Genomic DNA, 5,888 nt, shown 5'->3' on the forward strand with positions numbered 1-5,888 from the left:
CTTTTCAGACTATCTCTTAACTTGAAATATCCAAATTTTTCTTGAGTGGAAAGTGAGGTTGTATAGGTAAGTTATTTTTTCCCCCTTGCATGTATTTTCATAAAATTTTCAGAAACTATCTGATTGGGTATGAGCTTAACATCTCTGCCAGTCTTCCTCCACTTTGCATGTGGGTTGGTGCACAGCATGGCTGATGAGTGGTGTAGGTTTGCTTCGGGGATCCAAACTTGCAAACCCAGACCACTGAAGAGGAATGCAGCAAACTTAACCACTATGCTACAGGGCCAGCCCTACAAGAGAATAATACAGTGAACAGTAGTATGATTATGGTTATAGGAACTTGAAAAGTTAGCAACATGTGGCCAAACTTGTTTCATCTATACCCCAACCTACTTGCCCGCAGCATATTTTGAGCAAATCCGAGAGAGATCAGTTTGATTTACATGTACACTTTAGGCATTTTCTCCTCCAGCAAAACCACAATACTGTTTCACATCTAAAAAATTAACAGTAATATCTCAATATCACCAAAGCAGGAAAGCTCTCAAATACCATTGGTGTTTTCTCAAAAGCTCAAGATCCAACTGCAGGAGTTCTAAACCATTGGCTATATACATCATGATCAATAAAGATAATAAATGGATTGAAACGTTAAAAATGTAAATTATATGGGGCTGGCCCCGTGGCCGAGTGGTTACGTTCGCGCGCTCCGCTGCAGGCGGCCCAGTGTTTCGTCGGTTCGAATCCTGGGCGCGGACATGGCACTGCTCGTCAGACCACGCTGAGGCAGCGTCCCACATGCCACAACTAGAGGAACCCACAACGAAGAATACACAACTATGTACCGGGGGGCTTTGGGGAGAAAAAGGAAAAAATAAAATCTTTAAAAAAAAAAAAAAAAATGTAAATTATGCATTCAATATAAGACAGCAACCCAGAACAAACCAACTCAGTCACATCTAGAAGGATATTGAGGGATTATTCTGAAAACTGGTAATTTAGGAGAGAAAGAAGCATTTATCCTGCCTTGCCTCAGAGTATTCAAATAATTGAGGAGAAGAATTTGTAGAATATGTAGAATTATTCCAGTTAATAAATGCAAACGGAATATTGTTAAACTATCCCCGTTTTGCAATTCCTGATGAATTGTCAAGAGCTGGACAATGATCATCAGTGTCTGCTGAAGCTATTGGAAAGCTGATGAGGAACTTTGTATGGATGGATCAGGACGGCAACACCTGAACTCATTGGTTGGTCTTAATGGCGTGCCTTCTAATAGGACTCAATGAAGAGTACCGAGCACCACCTATGAAGTGTCATGCCAGAAAAAAAGCCTGAATCTGATCAAGCCCCTAGATCTATCCATTAATGGGAAATACACGGCACAAAGGAACATGTTAAAGGATGCCGTGGGGATGCAATCGACGAAATCCAGAACATGGGGAATTCTATGGGATAAATGACTTGGTATTGTTTAACAAATTCTAAGGAAAAGGATGGGGACCCTTTACATTAAAAGAGACATAAGTAACACATATAGTAAGTGGAGATGTCATCTTTGTATCCTGATTTGAACAAGTCAACTTTAAAACAAGGTGGAAACAAATTTGAACAACTGAACTATAAGGGTAAACTCATCCACTTTAATTTTGCACTTGCTTTAATATGTGGAAAAATCCAAGTACCTAGTCTATACTAAGCTATAGTTTATTATTCTGAACTAAATTAGCTATATGTCTAAGTTTTAAATACAAACAGTTCTTTTGAAAAGTTACTTGCCCATCATCACAAAATAGTGGTCGACCTGGGCTCAACACTGATTTTCTGAGTGATTTCAACATTCTTTCTATTGTACTGTGTTGCAACTTTTAAGAACCAGAAGCATAGAGCTGAAGGCAAGATCATATAAAATACAATCGTGAAAAACATTCATATGCATTTTCTCAATTGTTATAAATTAGAGGAAGGGAAGATTTGTGAGGGCAAGGAGAGGTAGAGAAATCCCAAGTGAGATACAAGGTAGAAAAGAGGAAGTCAGGGTTAGGAGAGTAACATGAGGAGAAGAGGTTGTAGAAAATGAGAAAAATAACATCTCATGAAAGAAAGGGTAAGCTATCTTTCTCTTGGACCTGAAAACTTCAGGCCTCTCATATATCCGTATAGGTTACTTAAGATTGCTCTTCCCAATTTGAGTGTACTAATATCTAATGTCTCTGGGGATCTACCTCAGCCTTTTGAATTTTTTTCCTTTCACCTTTCATCATCCCACAGATACTGTTGAAACTCTAGGCGATTCCTTGTACCCCAGGTTGTAAGAATATAGACTTGTAAGAAAGTCTGCCTTCTAAGGTGACAGACTATTAAAAAATAAGCTCAATAGTTATTCAGTCAGACTTGGGATTTGTTGTTGATTTTAACTCTCCTTTCCTATGTACATCTCATGTTTGGGTAACTCAGAATAATGAAAGAGGTCACCTACAGGCTGTTAGATGAAGACAGGACTAGTAGAAGCAATGCTCTTTCATGAAAGTATTTCATTTTAATCCTGAAACAAATCCACTGGCCCTCCAAAGTCATTACGTGGTCTCGCTAACTTCCTGTTTTTTCTTTTTGTGTTTAAAGACATTCATTACTGGTTTTAGTTTCTTATAAAGTATCTTCAGCCATTTTTTTTTTAGCTACCCAAATTACTTAGTTATATTTGCAGTATCCTAAGGGCTTCTCACGTAGGTCATCTTTCCATTTTTTGAATAATCGCTTAGTAATATTGGGTTGGTGGGGAGGGAGTGGTAAGGAAAACACTCTCAACCCAAATTGTTTATTTTCTGAGACTTGCTTTAAAAGGTGTATTTCCAGTTGTCTCATCAACAATTCTAAAAGTCAACTTTGTAGAGTGTTGTTTTAATCAATGCATATATTTTTAAATACCATGTGTTGACTTTCTTTGATTTACCCATTGTTACTGGAACACTATAGATATTTTTGTGGTCCTTTTATGTAATGATTTTCAGACATAACTTATTTTAAAATGTTTGGGGAAGTAGAATTGGGAGAAGTTAGAGGCAGATTTTGGTCTCATGAAACCAGTGATACTGGTGCCCCCCCAGTGAGATGCGAAGAAGTTTCAAGAAGAGTTCTTTCCTCTCTTCCTCTAGCACTAATATTCTTTTTACAAAGTCATTTGCTAGTGTTAAAGCCATAAATAGAAATCTCAAACCTAACACTCGCTTGTCCCCATGGAAAAAAATGTTTCTCTGATGTCGTTTGAGAAAAAGCAATTAAAAAGGAAAGATAGACATCTTTGAACAGTTAAAAATGTATATTTAGATGTTTCTGAGAGGGAGAGTTTGAGTCTCTTCTTTGGTACTTGCCAATTGTTCCCCTAGACAAATTATTTGACATCTAAGAGATAGTGTTCACATTAGAGAAACAGAATTTCCTCTTTCACTGTATCAGAAGTTTGCTGGACAGATGAGGTAATGTACGGGAAAGCACTTCCTAAGTGTGAAGTACTACACAAGTATATTTTAATAACAAACGTTGGTGATTTGCCCGGAGAGAAAAGAAGAGACTTCATTCAAGGATTAAACAATTGGCTCTTGCTAGCTGGAGGTGCACAGCTACCAATGACTTTCACCTCTTTGAAACTTAAGGCTGTAGACTAGTTTTAGCAGGGGGAGAGGCCCCAGATATTTTTAGAAAACTTCCTGTGGTTTAGATGAAATTGCCAAAGATGTGATTCAGCATGAGAACTTGAAGGTTCCAGCTTCTTGTGCTTCATAGGATAATAATTTATAATCAGCAGGGGAAAAAAATTGCAGACTTTTTGGGGAAAAGAGCAATCACAATGGGGGCTAACATGGCAAAATGTGCAAGCTCATTGATAATCAAATAATAAACCACTTCATCTCTATCCTCCTCACTGGAAGGAAACAGTACCAGCAAAAATGATAGAGAGTCAGATGAAGAGTTTTCCTTCTTGGCAGAACATGGATTTTAGGCAAGGGTTTAGTAGAAGGACGGGGCTAGGCGGCAAAGAGAAATCCCTGGGTGGATCCAGATGTTTCCTTTGCCCTTTTTGATGCCTATATTAAATGAAACTTTCCAAAAGGAATGAATGAATGTCCATTAAAAGCACCCCTCTCCCCAAGCCCAGCTCTTTGCTCCTTCAAATAAGTTGTTACTTCTGACCAAATTAGCTCTGACTCCTGGCAACAGTATGAATGTATGAATGAGTCACGTCCACAATGTCCTGTCCTCAGCAACCCTACTTCAAATAAGTAACTGCTGTTAATGCTGTTTGTGTTGGATTACACACATTAAATACATGCAGATTTTTTATGTAACGGAGGTCACACTAACTACATAATAGGGATCACACTGGTCTTCACTGGAGTTTTTTTATGATAGGCCTCAGAGCCTAGTCATCTAAATAGATCTACTTCATTCTTCTAAATGAGGGGTTGGCAAACATTTTCTTTAAAGGCTAGATAGTAAATATTTTAGACTTTGCAGGCCATGTGGTCTTTGTTGCGGTTACTAAAATCTGACATTGTATGGGACAAAAGCAGCCATAGACAATACATAAACTCTTGAGCATAGTTGTGTTCCAGTAAAGCTTCATTTGCAAACGCAGGCCAGGTGTGTCCCATGGGTCACAGTTTGCTGACCCCTATTCTAAATTATTGTGTAGTATTTCTGCATAAAAATAACCAACTTTAACTATTTCTCTAGTGAATCATGTCCAGTTCTTCACTATAGAACACTGCTGTTATGAATATCTTTATACAAATAACCCTGTATGTGTAGGAGTACTTCTGTAGGAAGTGCATCTGCCAGGTCAAAGGTGTGCATATTTAAATATGTAAATATAGCTTCCAGATTCTCCAAAGACCTTTACCAACTTATACTCTCCAAAACAGTGTATGAGAATGGGCTTCTTATCGCCTGCCAACACTGACTTTTATTTATTTCTTTATATTTTTACCAATATTATGTAAAAACACTATTTCCTTTATTTTTATTTGCAGCTGCTTAATAGTTGATGAGGCTTGAGAGAACTAATAACACCCCCTTACCTTCCTGCCTGATTTAGAATAAATTAAGAGGCAATGCAGGAATCAACAAGATGGAGAATATCACCTGTTATTGATATAGCTGTCGGACAGCATGGCCTATATCCATGGTAACAATAGTTTTCCAAATACTGTATCCTAGAATTAATCTTTCCCACTTTTATTGGAGGCAGAGTTGAAAAACAACAGACTTTCTGCCATTGGCAATGTCTCCCTAGAAAGCAGGCATGGAGAAGCAGAGAATTTGTGATTCATAAGACACTCATATCCCAAAAGGGAACAGAAAGAGAAAGTAGCTGAACTGCATACATCCAGTTCACTTTCCCAAACTCGCCAGTTAGATTAGTCACTGCGGAGGAGAAGACAGATGAGCAGGGCCACTCTTAGACAGTCCTTTCCCTGGAACATGAGTAGGATGTCACTGTCTTCTCCCAACACCCTAGCTCCAGCCTTAGTGAGGCTGACCATCTTTTGATGGCCATTTAAGGTTTTTTTGTGACCTCCTGATTCTTATCCTTTGCTCATGTTTAAAAGCTGATTTGTTCATATTTTTCTATTGGCTTAGAGGAGTGCTTCATCTCTTTAAAGATATTAATTTTTGGTTTATTTGTTGCAACTACTGTATTTATTAAATCTAAGATGCTATTGCTTGTAAGATACCATTATTTTACATACTAAGGGAAGGGAGTTTAAAAAACACTGTTAATTAAGCTATGTTACAATGAGTCTTATCACTTAGAATTTTCATATATATATATATTGAAGGAGCTTGCATAAACTCTTGTGTGTGTATACTTAAAAGGGAAAACATAA

Source organism: Equus asinus, chromosome 21 (assembly GCF_041296235.1).
Source record: "Equus asinus isolate D_3611 breed Donkey chromosome 21, EquAss-T2T_v2, whole genome shotgun sequence".
NCBI classification, from domain to species: Eukaryota; Metazoa; Chordata; class Mammalia; order Perissodactyla; family Equidae; genus Equus; species Equus asinus.